General features: G+C 36.8%; 5 non-coding genes across 5 annotated transcripts; all 5 read right to left on the minus strand.

Annotated features, from left to right (window-relative positions):
• Positions 1–1,359: 1,359 nt before the first annotated feature.
• TRNAD-GUC lies at positions 1,360–1,431 on the minus strand. The gene has a single exon. It is a non-coding gene; the product is annotated as a tRNA-Asp (tRNA).
• Positions 1,432–2,205: 774 nt separating this feature from the next.
• Positions 2,206–2,277, minus strand: TRNAY-GUA. Its single transcript has one exon. It is a non-coding gene; the product is annotated as a tRNA-Tyr (tRNA).
• A 908-nt stretch (positions 2,278–3,185) lies between these two features.
• Positions 3,186–3,257, minus strand: TRNAY-GUA. Its single transcript has one exon. It is a non-coding gene; the product is annotated as a tRNA-Tyr (tRNA).
• Positions 3,258–4,860: 1,603 nt separating this feature from the next.
• Positions 4,861–4,932, minus strand: TRNAD-GUC. The gene has a single exon. It is a non-coding gene; the product is annotated as a tRNA-Asp (tRNA).
• A 5,880-nt stretch (positions 4,933–10,812) lies between these two features.
• TRNAD-GUC lies at positions 10,813–10,884 on the minus strand. Its single transcript has one exon. It is a non-coding gene; the product is annotated as a tRNA-Asp (tRNA).
• Positions 10,885–13,384: the final 2,500 nt, after the last annotated feature.

Genomic DNA, 13,384 nt, shown 5'->3' on the forward strand with positions numbered 1-13,384 from the left:
CATTTCTGGAACACCTCTAACAGAGGGACAAATAGTCAATTTTGAAAGAACTTATTGTCAACCTCTTTCAGATATGAATCTATCTGATTCAGAGGAGAAGAACTTGCATCAGTATCTCAATTTCAATTCAAACATGGGTTTGATTCACACTCCATGTTCTGAGAAATATTTACCATCCGAAAAGAGGAAAAAACAGAGTCTTTGTCTAAAGAAATGCCTTGAGAAAGGGCAGATGTATAGAACCTTTCAACTAGATAGTGCTTTTTCAACTCTCTCAAAATAGAATCTATTCCAAACATATATGCCATGGTTCTTTACTTCAACAGGGTACAAATATCTAAATTTTCCATTTTTAGATACTTTTTCAGACCTATTGCCGATACTAAGTATAAGTAGCAGCCAAAAATTTGTATCCATTTTTCGAGATATTGTGCATGGATCAGCTATATCATGGCGGTTCACCGCTGTCCAATTTCGAGTTCCGTAAAATTACAGAAAGAAAACAACTAAAATCGCCATTGCCGAGGATCAAACCCGAGTCACCTGCGTGACAGGCAGGAATACTCACCAATATACTACAACGACTCATAAAAAATAAATTATTTCTTAACGCTCCAGATTTTACCAATCGTCTTTAGAAAAAGCGATCCATTGTCAACGCTCTAGATTTTATCAATCGAAGATTCGGAACAAGTAATCCAAATTCAAATCCGGTGAAAATTGTCAAAAGAAAATTAAACTTATTATTGTTGGGGTTCAAACTCATGTCTATCGAGTGACAAGCGGGAATACTCACTACTGTATTACATCGACCTCTGAAAAATATATTATTTGTAAACACACGGGAGAAAAAGGAATCCAATCCCGAATTTCAAATTCAAAAGAAAATTAAAAACAGTCTGCTGCGGCGGATCAAACTCGCAGGAATACTCACAACTCTACAACGACGACTTTCAACAATATTATATTTGTTAACACATCAGATTTTATCAATCGCCGTTACAAAAAGTAATCCAATTTTGAATGCGACTAAAATTGTCAAAACAAGATTAAACTTGTTGTTGTTCGGGATCAAACTCATGTCACTCGAGTGCAAGCAGGAATGCTCGCCCTTGTATTACAACGACCTTTGGAACATAATAACTCGAGTGACAAGCGGAAATACTCACCACTGTACCACTACAAGGACCTCTGAAAACATATTATATGTTAACACACAAGATTTCATAAACAATTGTTTAGCCGACTTTCTTTTCAAACTACCGTTGTTGGGGTTCGATCCCAAACTACCGGCATGACAGGTTCACCGCTGTCCAATTTCGAGTTCCGTTAAAATTACGGAAAGAAAACAACTAAAATCGCCGTTGCCGGGGATCGAACCCGGGTCACCTGCGTGACAGGCAGGAATACTCACCACTATACTACAACGACTCATAAAAAATAAATTATTTCTTAACGCTCCAGATTTTACCAATCGTCTTTAGAAAAAGCGACCCATTGTCAACGCTCTAGATTTTATCAATCGAAGATTCGGAACAAGTAATCCAAATTCAAATCCGGTGAAAATTGTCAAAAGAAAATTAAACTTATTATTGTTGGGGTTCAAACTCATGTCTATCGAGTGACAAGCGGGAATACTCACTACTGTATTACATCGACCTCTGAAAAATATATTATTTGTAAACACACGGGAGAAAAAGGAATCCAATCCCGAATTTCAAATTCAAAAGAAAATTAAAAACAGTCTGCTGCGGCGGATCAAACTCGCAGGAATACTCACAACTCTACAACGACGACTTTGAACAATATAATATTTGTTAACACATCAGATTTTATCAATCGCCGTTACAAAAAGTAATCCAATTTTGAATGCGACTAAAATTGTCAAAACAAGATTAAACTTGTTGTTGTTCGGGATCAAACTCATGTCACTCGAGTGCAAGCAGGAATGCTCGTCCTTGTGTTACAACGACCTTTGGAACATAATAACTCGAGTGACAAGCGGAAATACTCACCACTGTACCACTACAAGGACCTCTGAAAACATATTATATGTTAACACACAAGATTTCATAAACAATTGTTTAGCCGACTTTCTTTTCAAACTACCGTTGTTGGGGATCGAACCCAAACTACCGGCATGACAGGTTCACTGCTGTCCAATTTCGAGTTCCATTAAAATTACGGAAAGAAAACAACTAAAATCGCCGTTGCCGGGGATCGAACCCGGGTCACCTGCGTTACAGTCAGGAATACTCACCACTATACTACAACGACTCATAAAAAATAAATTATTTCTTTACGCTCCAGATTTTACCAATCGTCTTTAGAAAAAGCGACCCATTGTCAACGCTCTAGATTTTATCAATCGAAGCAGATTTTACCAATCGTCTTTAGAAAAAGCGACCCATTGTCAACGCTCTAGATTTTATCAATCGAAGATTCGTTTACCAATCGTCTTTAGAAAAAGCGACCCATTGTCAACGCTCTAGATTTTATCAATCGAAGATTCGAAACAAGTAATCCAAATTCAAATCCGGTGAAAATTGTCAAAAGAAAATTAAACTTATTATTGTCGGGGTTCAAACTCATGTCTATCGAGTGACAAGCGGGAATACTCACTACTGTATTACATCGACCTCTGAAAAATATATTATTTGTAAACACACGGGAGAAAAAGGAATCCAATCCCGAATTTCAAATTCAAAAGAAAATTAAAAACAGTCTGCTGCGGCGGATCAAACTCGCAGGAATACTCACCACTCTACAACGACGACTTTGAACAATATAATATTTGTTAACACATCAGATTTTATCAATCGCCGTTACAAAAAGTAATCCAATTTTGAATGCGACTAAAATTGTCAAAACAAGATTAAACTTGTTGTTGTTCGGGATCAAACTCATGTCACTCGAGTGCAAGCAGGAATGCTCGCCCTTGTATTACAACGACCTTTGGAACATAATAACTCGAGTGACAAGCGGAAATACTCACCACTGTACCACTACAACGACCTCTGAAAACATATTATATGTTAACACACAAGATTTCATAAACAATTGTTTAGCCAACTTTCTTTTCAAACTACCGTTGTTGGGGATCGAACCCAAACTACCGGCATGACAGGTTCACCGCTGTCCAATTTCGAGTTCCGTTAAAATTACGGAAAGAAAACAACTAAAATCGCCGTTGCCGGGGATCGAACCCGGGTCACCTGCGTTACAGTCAGGAATACTCACCACTATACTACAACGACTCATAAAAAATAAATTATTTCTTTACGCTCCAGATTTTACCAATCGTCTTTAGAAAAAGCGACCCATTGTCAACGCTCTAGATTTTATCAATCGAAGATTCGGAACAAGTAATCCAAATTCAAATCCGGTGAAAATTGTCAAAAGAAAATTAAACTTATTATTGTCGGGGTTCAAACTCATGTCTATCGAGTGACAAGCGGGAATACTCACTACTGTATTACATCGACCTCTGAAAAATATATTATTTGTGAACACACGGGAGAAAAAGGAATTCAATCCCGAATTTCAAATTCAAAAGAAAATTAAAAACAGTCTGCTGCGGCGGATCAAACTCGCAGGAATACTCACCACTCTACAACGACGACTTTGAACAATATAATATTTGTTAACACATCGGATTTTATCAATCGCCGTTACAAAAAGTAATCCAATTTTGAATGCGACTAAAATTGTCAAAACAAGGTTAAACTTTTTGTTGTTCGGGATCAAACTCATGTCACACGAGTGCAAGTAGGAATGCTCGCCCTTGTATTACAACGACCTTTGGAACATAATAAATCGAGTGACAAGCGGAAATACTCACTACTGTACCACTACAACGACCTCTGAAAACATATTATATGTTAACACACAAGATTTCATAAACAATTGTTTTTTCTTTTCAAACTACCATTGTTGGGGATCGAACCCAAACTACAGTTCACCGCTGTCCAATTTCGAGTTCCGTTAAAATTACGGAAAGAAAACAACTAAAATCGCCGTTGCCGGGGATCGAACTCGGGTCACCTACGTGACAGGCAAGAATCTTCACCACTATACTACAACGACTCATAAAAAATAAATTATTTCTTAACGCTCCAGATTTTACCAATCGTCTTTAGAAAAAGTGATCCATTGTCAACGCTCTAGATTTTATCAATCGAAGATTCGGAACAAGTAATCCAATTTCAAATCCGGTGAAAATTGTCAAAAGAAAATTAAACTTATTATTGTCGGGGTTCAAACTCATGTCTATCGAGTGACAAGCGGGAATACTCACTACTGTATTACATCGACCTCTGAAAAATATATTATTTGTAAACACACGGGAGAAAAAGGAATCCAATCCCGAATTTCAAATTCAAAAGAAAATTAAAAACAGTCTGCTGCGGCGGATCAAACTCGCAGGAATACTCACCACTCTACAACGACGACTTTGAACAATATAATATTTGTTAACACATCAGATTTTATCAATCGCCGTTACAAAAAGTAATCCAATTTTGAATGCGACTAAAATTGTCAAAACAAGATTAAACTTGTTGTTGTTCGGGATCAAACTCATGTCACTCGAGTGCAAGCAGGAATGCTCGCCCTTGTATTACAACGACCTTTGGAACATAATAACTCGAGTGACAAGCGGAAATACTCACCACTGTACCACTACAACGACCTCTGAAAACATATTATATGTTAACACACAAGATTTCATAAACAATTGTTTAGCCGACTTTCTTTTCAAACTACCGTTGTTGGGGATCGATCCCAAACTACCGGCATGACAGGTTCACCGCTGTCCAATTTCGAGTTCCGTTAAAATTACGGAAAGAAAACAACTAAAATCGCCGTTGCCGGGGATCGAACCCGGGTCACCTGCGTGACAGGCAGGAATACTCACCACTATACTACAACGACTCATAAAAAATAAATTATTTCTTAACGCTCCAGATTTTACCAATCGTCTTTAGAAAAAGTGATCCATTGTCAACGCTCTAGATTTTATCAATCGAAGATTCGGAACAAGTAATCCAATTTCAAATCCGGTGAAAATTGTCAAAAGAAAATTAAACTTATTATTGTCGGGGTTCAAACTCATGTATATCGAGTGACAAGCGGAAATACTCACTACTGTATTACATCGACCTCTGAAAAATATGTTAAACACACAGGAGAAAAAGGAATCCAATCCCGAATTTCAAATTCAAAAGAAAATAAAAAACAGTATGCTGCGGCAGATCAAACTCGCAGGAATACTCACCACTCTACAACGACGACTTTGAACAATATAATATTTGTTAAAACATCAGAGGTTATCAATCGCCATTACAAAAAGTAATCCAATTTTGAATGCGACTAAAATTGTCAAAACAAGATTAAACTGGTTGTTGTTCGGGATCAAACTCATGTCACTCGAGTGCAAGCAGGAATTCGCAGGAATACTCACCACTCTACAACGACGACTTTGGTAAATATAATATTTGTTAACACATCAGATTTTATGAATCGCCGTTACAAAAAGTAATCCAATTTTGAATGCGACTAAAATTGTCAAAACAAGATTAAACTTGTTGTTGTTCGGGATCAAACTCATGTCACTCACGTGCAAGCAGGAATGCTCGCCCTTGTATTACAACGACCTTTGGAACATAATAACTCGAGTGACAAGCGGAAATACTCACCACTGTACCACTACAACGACCTCTGAAAACATATTATATGTTAACACATAAGATTTCATAAACAGTTGTTTAGCCGACTTTCTTTTCAAACTACCGTTGTTGGGGTTCGATCCCAAACTACCGTTGTTGGGGTTCAATCCCAAACTTTCGGCATGACAGGTTCACCGCTGTCCAATTTCGAGTTCCGTTATAATTACGGAAAGAAAACAACTAAAATCGCTATTGCCGGGTTCGTTTCTTTTCAAACTACCGTTTGTTGGGGATTGAACCCAAACTACAGGCATGATAAGTTCATTGCTGTCCAATTTCGAGTTCCGTTAAAATTATGGAAAGAAAACAACTAATCGTCATTGCCGGGGATCGAACCCAAGTCACCTACATGACAAGCAGGAATACTCACCAGTATACTACAACGACTCATAAAAAATAAATTATTTCTTAATGCGACAGATTTTACCAATCGTCTTTAGAAAAAGTGATCCATTGTCCACGGTCTAGATTTTATCAATCGAAGATTCGGATCAAGTAATCCAATTTCAAATGCGGTGCAATTTTTTCAAAAGAAAATTAAGCTTATTATTGTCGGGGTACAAACTCAGGTCTCTCGAGTGACAAACGGGAATACTCACTACTGTATTACATCGACCTCTGAAAAATGTGTTATTTGTTAACACACGAGAGAAAAATGAATCCAATCCCGAATTTCGTTGTTGGGAAACAATCCCAAATCATCCGGTTCACCACTACCGAATTTTCAATTCAAAAGAAATATAAAAATCGTCGCTGCGGGGGATCAAACTGTGGGAGTACTCACCACTCTACAACGACGGCTTTCTTAAAATATAATATTTGTTAACAAACCAGATTTTATCCATTGCCGTTACAAAATGTAATTCAATTTGGAATCCGACTAAAATTCTAAAAACAAGATTAAACTTGTTATTGTTCGGGATCATACTTGGGTCACTCAGTTACAAGCTGGAATTCTCGCCCTTGTATTACAACGACCTCTGGAACATAATAACTCGAGTGACAAGTGGAAATACTCCCCAGTTTACCACTAAAACGACTCATAAAAAATAAATTATTTATTAACGCTCCAGATTTTACCAATCGTCTTTAGAAAATGTGATCCATTGTCAACGCTCTAGATTTTATCAATCGAAGATTCGGAACAAGTAATCCAATTTCAAATGCGGTGCAAATTTTCAAAAGAAAATTAAGCTTATTATTGTCGGGGTTCAAACTCAGGTCTCTCGAGTGACAAGCGGGAATACTCACTACTGTATTACATCGACCTCTGAAAAATATATTATTTGTTAACACACGAGAGAAAAAAGAATCCAATCCCGAATTTCGTTGTTGGGAAACAAACCCAAATCATCCGGTTCACCACTACCGAATTTCGAATTCAAAAGAAAATTAAAAATCGTCGCTGCGGGGGATCAAACTCGTGGGAGTACTCACCACTCTACAACGACGACTTTCGAAAAATATAATATTTGTTAACAAACCAGATTTTATCCATCGCCGTTACAAAAAGTAATTCAATTTTGAATCCGACTAAAATTGTAAAAACAAGATTAAACTTGTTATTGTTCGGGATCAAACTTGGGTCACTGAGTGACAAGCAGGAATGCTCGCCCTTGTATTACAACGACCTCTGGAACATAATAACTCGAATGACAAGCGGAAATACTCCCCAGTTTACCACTAAAACGACTCATAAAAAATAAATTATTTGTTAACGCTCCAGATTTTACCAATCGTCTTTAGAAAATGTGATCCATTGTCAACGCTCTAGATTTTATCAATCGAAGATTCGGAACAAGTAATCCAATTTCAAATGCGGTGCAAATTTTCAAAAGAAAATTAAACTTATTATTGTCGGGGTTCAAACTCATGTATATCGAGTGAAAAGCGGGAATACTCACTACTGTATTGCATCGACCTCTGAAAAATATATTATTTGTTAAAGCACGAGAGAAAAAGAAATCCAATCCCGAATTTCGATGTTGGGAAAAAAACCCAAATAGTCTGGTTCACCACTACCGAATTTCGAATTCAAAAGGAAATTAAAAATCGTAGCTGGGGGGATCAAACTCATGGGAGTACTCACCACTCTACAACGACGACTTTCGAAAAATATAATAATTGTTAACAAACAAGATTTTATCCACGGCCGTTACGAAAAGTAATTCAATTTTGAATCCGACTAAAATTGTAAACACAAGATTAAACTTGTTATTGTTTGGGATCAAACTTGGGTCACTGAGTGACAAGCAGGACTGCTCGCCCTTGTATTACAATGACCTCTGGAACATAATAACTCGAATGACAAGCGGAAATACTCTCCATTGTATCACTAAGACTACTCATAAAAAAAAATTATTTGTTAACGCTCCAGATTTTACCAATCGTCTTTAGAAAATGTGATCCATTGTCAACGCTCTAGATTTTATCAATCGAAGATTCGGAACAAGTAATCCAATTTCAAATGCGGTGCAAATTTTCAAAAGAAAATGAAGCTTATTATTGTCGGGGTACAAACTCATGTCTCTCGAGTGACAAGCGGGAATACTCATTACTCTATTACATCGTCCTCTGAAAAATGTATTATTTGTTAACACACGAGAGAAAAAGGAATCCAATCCCGAATTTCATTGTTGGGAAACGAACCCAAATAGTCCGGTTCGCCAATACCGAATTTCGAATTCAAAAGAAATTTAAAATTCGTCGCTGCGGGGGATCAAACTCGTGGGAGTAGTCACCACTCTACAACGACGGCTATCGAAAAATATAATATTTGTTAACAAACCAGATTTTATCAATCGCTGTTACAAAAAGTAATTCAATTTGGAATCCGACTAAAATTCTAAAAACAAGATTAAACTTGTTATTGTTCGGGATCATACTTGGGTCACTGAGTTACAAGCTGGAATGTTCGCCCTTGTATTACAACGACCTCTGGAACATAATAACTCGAATGAAAAGCGGAAATACTCCCCAGTTTACCACTAAAATTACTCATAAAAAATAAATTATTTGTTAACTCTCCAGATTTTACCAATCGTCTTTAGAAAAAGTGATCCATTGTTAACGCTCTAGATTTTATCAATCGAAGATTCGGAACAAGGAATCCAATTTCAAATGCGGTGCAAATTTTCAAAAGAAAATTAAGCTTATTATTGTCGGGGTTCAAACTCAGGTCTCTCGAGTGACAAGCGGGAATACTCACTACTGTATTACATCGATCTCTGAAAAATGTATTATTTGTTAACACACGAGAGAAAAAGGAATCCAATCCCGAATTTCTTTGTTGGGAAACAAACCCAAATAGTCCGGTTCACCACTACCGAAATTTGAATTCACCGTTGTATCACTAAGACGACTCATAAAAAATAAATTATTTGTTAACGCTCCAGATTTTACCAATCGTCTTTAGAAAAAGTGATCCATTGTCAACGCTCTAGATTTTATCAATCGAAGATTCGGAACAAGTAATCCAATTTCAAATGCGGTGCAAATTTTCAAAAGAAAATTAAGCTTATTATTGTCGGGGTTCAAACTCAGGTCTCTCGAGTGACAAGCGGGAATACTCACTACTGTATTACATCGATCTCTGAAAAATGTATTATTTGTTAACACACGAGAGAAAAAGGAATCCAATCCCGAATTTCTTTGTTGGGAAACAAACCCAAATAGTCCGGTTCACCACTACCGAAATTTGAATTCACCATTGTATCACTAAGACGACTCATAAAAAATAAATTATTTGTTAACCCTCCAGATTTTACCAATCTTCTTTAGAAAATGTGATCCATTGTCAACGCTCTAGATTTTATCAATCGAAGATTCGGAACAAGTAATCCAATTTCAAATGCGGTGCAAATTTTCAAAAGAAAATTAAGCTTATTATTGTCGGGGTACAAACTCATGTCTCTCGAGTGACAAGCGAGAATACTCATTACTCTATTACATCGTCCTCTGAAAAATGTATTATTTGTTAACACACGAGAGAAAAAGGAATCCAATCCCGAATTTCGTTGTTGGGAAACGAACCCAACCGGTTCAGCAATACCGAATTTCGAATTCAAAAGAAATTTAAAAAATCGTCGCTGCGGGGGATAAAACTCGTGGGAGTAGTCACCACTCTACAACGACGGCTATCGAAAAATATAATATTTGTTAACAAACAAGATTTTATCAATCGCCGTTACAAAAAGTAAATCAATTTGGAATACGACTAAAATTCTAAAAACAAGATTAAACTTGTTATTGTTCGGGATCATACTTGGGTCACTGAGTTACAAGCTGGAATGCTCGCCCTTGTATTACAACGACCTCTGGAACATAATAACTCTAATGAAAAGCGGAAATACTCCTCAGTTTACCACTAAAACGACTCATAAAAAATAAATTATTTGTTACTCTCCAGATTTTACCAATCGTCTTTAGAAAAAGCGATCCATTGTCAACACTCTAGATTTTATCAATCGAAGATTCGGTACAAGTAATCCACATTTAAATCCGGTGAAAGTTGTCAAAAGAAAATTAAACTTATTATTGTCGGGGTTCAAACTCATGTCTATCGAGTGACAAGCGGGAATACTCACTACTGTATTACATCGATCTCTGAAAAATATATTATTTGTAAACACACGGGAGAAAAAGGAATCCAATCCCGAATTTCAAATTCAAAAGAAAATTAAAAACAGTCTGCTGCGGCGGATCAAACTCGCAGGAATACTCACCACTCTACAACGACGACTTTGAACAATATAATATTTGTTAATACATCAGATTTTATCAATCGCCGTTACAAAAAGTAATCCAATTTTGAATGCGACTAAAATTGTCAAAACAAGATTAAACTTGTTGTTGTTCGGGATCAAACTCATGTCACTCGAGTGCAAGCAGGAATGCTCGCCCTTGTATTACAACGACCTTTGGAACATAATATATGTTAACACACAAGATTTCATAAACAATTGTTTAGCCAACTTTCTTTTCAAACTACCGTTGTTGGGGTTCGATCCCAAACTACCGGCATGACAGGTTCACCGCTGTCCAATTTCGAGTTCCGTTAAAATTACGGAAAGAAAACAACTAAAATCGCCGTTGCCGGGGATCGAACCCGGGTCACCTGCGTGACAGGCAGGAATACTCACCACTATACTACAACGACTCATAAAAAATAAATTATTTCTTAACGCTCCAGATTTTACCAATCGTCTTTAGAAAAAGCGACCCATTGTCAACGCTCTAGATTTTATCAATCGAAGATTCGGAACAAGTAATCCAAATTCAAATCCGGTGAAAGTTGTCAAAAGAAAATTAAACTTATTATTGTCGGGGTTCAAACTCATGTCTATCGAGTGACAAGCGGGAATACTCACTACTGTATTACATCGATCTCTGAAAAATATATTATTTGTAAACACACGGGAGAAAAAGGAATCCAATCCCGAATTTCAAATTCAAAAGAAAATTAAAAACAGTCTGCTGCGGCGGATCAAACTCGCAGGAATACTCACCACTCTACAACGACGACTTTGAACAATATAATATTTGTTAATACATCAGATTTTATCAATAGCCGTTACAAAAAGTAATCCAATTTTGAATGCGACTAAAATTGTCAAAACAAGATTAAACTTGTTGTTGTTCGGGATCAAACTCATGTCACTCGAGTGCAAGTAGGAATGCTCGCCCTTGTATTACAACGACNCTCGAGTGCAAGTAGGAATGCTCGCCCTTGTATTACAAGGACCTTTGGAACATAATATATGTTAACACACAAGATTTCGTAAACAATTGTTTAGCCAACTTTCTTTTCAAACTACCGTTGTTGCGGATCGATCCCAAACTACCGGCATGGCAGGTTCACCGCTGTACAATTTCGAGTTCCGTTACAATTACGAACAGAAAACAACTAAAATCGCCATTGTCGGGGATCAAACCCGAGTCACCTACGGGACAGGCAGGAATGCTCACCACTATACTACAACGACTCATAAAAAATAAATTATTTCTTAACGCTCCAGATTTTACCAATCGTCTTTAGAAAAAGCGATCCATTGTCAACGCTCTAGATTTTATCAATCGAAGATTTGGAACAAGTAATCCAAAATCAAATCCGGTGTAAATTGTCAAAAGAAAATTAAACTTATTATTGTCGGGGTTCAAACTCATGTCTATCGAGTGACAAGCGGGAATACTCACTACTGTATTACATCGACCTCTGAAAAATATATTATTTGTAAACACACGGGAGAAAAAGGAATCCAATCCAGAATTTAAAATTCAAAAGAAAATTAAAAACAGTCTGCTGCGGCGGATCAAACTCGCAGGAATACTCACCACTCTACATCGACGACTTTTAACAATATAATATTTGTTAACACATCAGGTTTTATCAATCGCCGTTACAAAAAGTAATCCAATTTTGAATGCGACTAAAATTGTCCAAACAAGATTAAACTTGTTGTTGTTCGGGATCAAACTCATGTCACTCAAGTGCAAGCAGGAATGCTCGCCCTTGTATTACAACGACCTTTGGAACATAATAAATTGAGTGACAAGCGGAAATACTCACCACTGTACCACTACAAGGACCTCTGAAAACATATTATATGTTAACACACAAGATTTCATAAACAATTGTTTAGCGGACTTTCTTTTCAAACTACCGGCATGACAGGTTGACCACTGTCCAATTTCGAGTTCCATAAAAATTATGGAAAGAAAACAACTAAAATCGCTGTTGCCGGGGATCAAACCTGGGTCACCGCGTGACAAGCAGGAATACTCACCACTATACTACAACCACTCATAAAAAAGAAATTATTTCTTAACGCTCCAGATATTATCCATGGGTGTTATGAAATGTAATTCAATTTCGAATCCCACTAATATTCTAAAAACAAGATTAAACTTGTTATTGTTCGGGATCATACTTGGGTCACTGAGTTACAAGATGGAATGCTCGCCCTTGTATTACAATGACCTCTGGAACATAATAACTCGAATGACAAGAGGAAATACTCTCCATTGTATCACTAAGACGACTCATAAAAAATAAATTATTTGTTAACGCTCCAGATTTTACCAATCGTCTTTAGAAAATGTGATCCATTGTTGACGCTCTAGATTTTATCAATCGAAGATTCGGAACAAGCAATCCAATTTCAAATGCGGTGCAAATTTTAAAAGAAAATTAAGCTTATTATTGTCGGGGTACAAACTCAGGTCTCTCGAGTGACAAGCGGGAATACTCACTACTGTATTACATCGAATTGTCGGGGTACAAACTCAGGTCTCTCGAGTGACAAGCGGGAATACTCACTACTGTATTACATCGATCTCTGAAAAATGTGTAATTTGTTAACACACAAGATAAAAAGGAATCCAATCCCGAATTTCGTTGTTGGGAAACAAACCCAAATAGTCCGGTTTTCCACTACCGAATTTCGAATTGAAAAGAAATTTAAAAATTGTCGCTGCGGGGGATCAAACTCGTGGGAGTACTCACCACTCTACAACGAGACTTTCGAAAAATATAATATTTGTTAACAAACCAGATTTTATCCATGTGTGTTACGAAGAGTAATTCAATTTTGAATCCGACTAAAATTGTAAAAACAAGATTAAACTTTTTATTGTTTGGGATCAAACTTGGGTCACTG

This window comes from Cucurbita maxima, unplaced genomic scaffold (assembly GCF_002738345.1).
Source record: "Cucurbita maxima cultivar Rimu unplaced genomic scaffold, Cmax_1.0 Cma_Scf00071, whole genome shotgun sequence".
In the NCBI taxonomy this organism is placed as follows: Eukaryota; Viridiplantae; Streptophyta; class Magnoliopsida; order Cucurbitales; family Cucurbitaceae; genus Cucurbita; species Cucurbita maxima.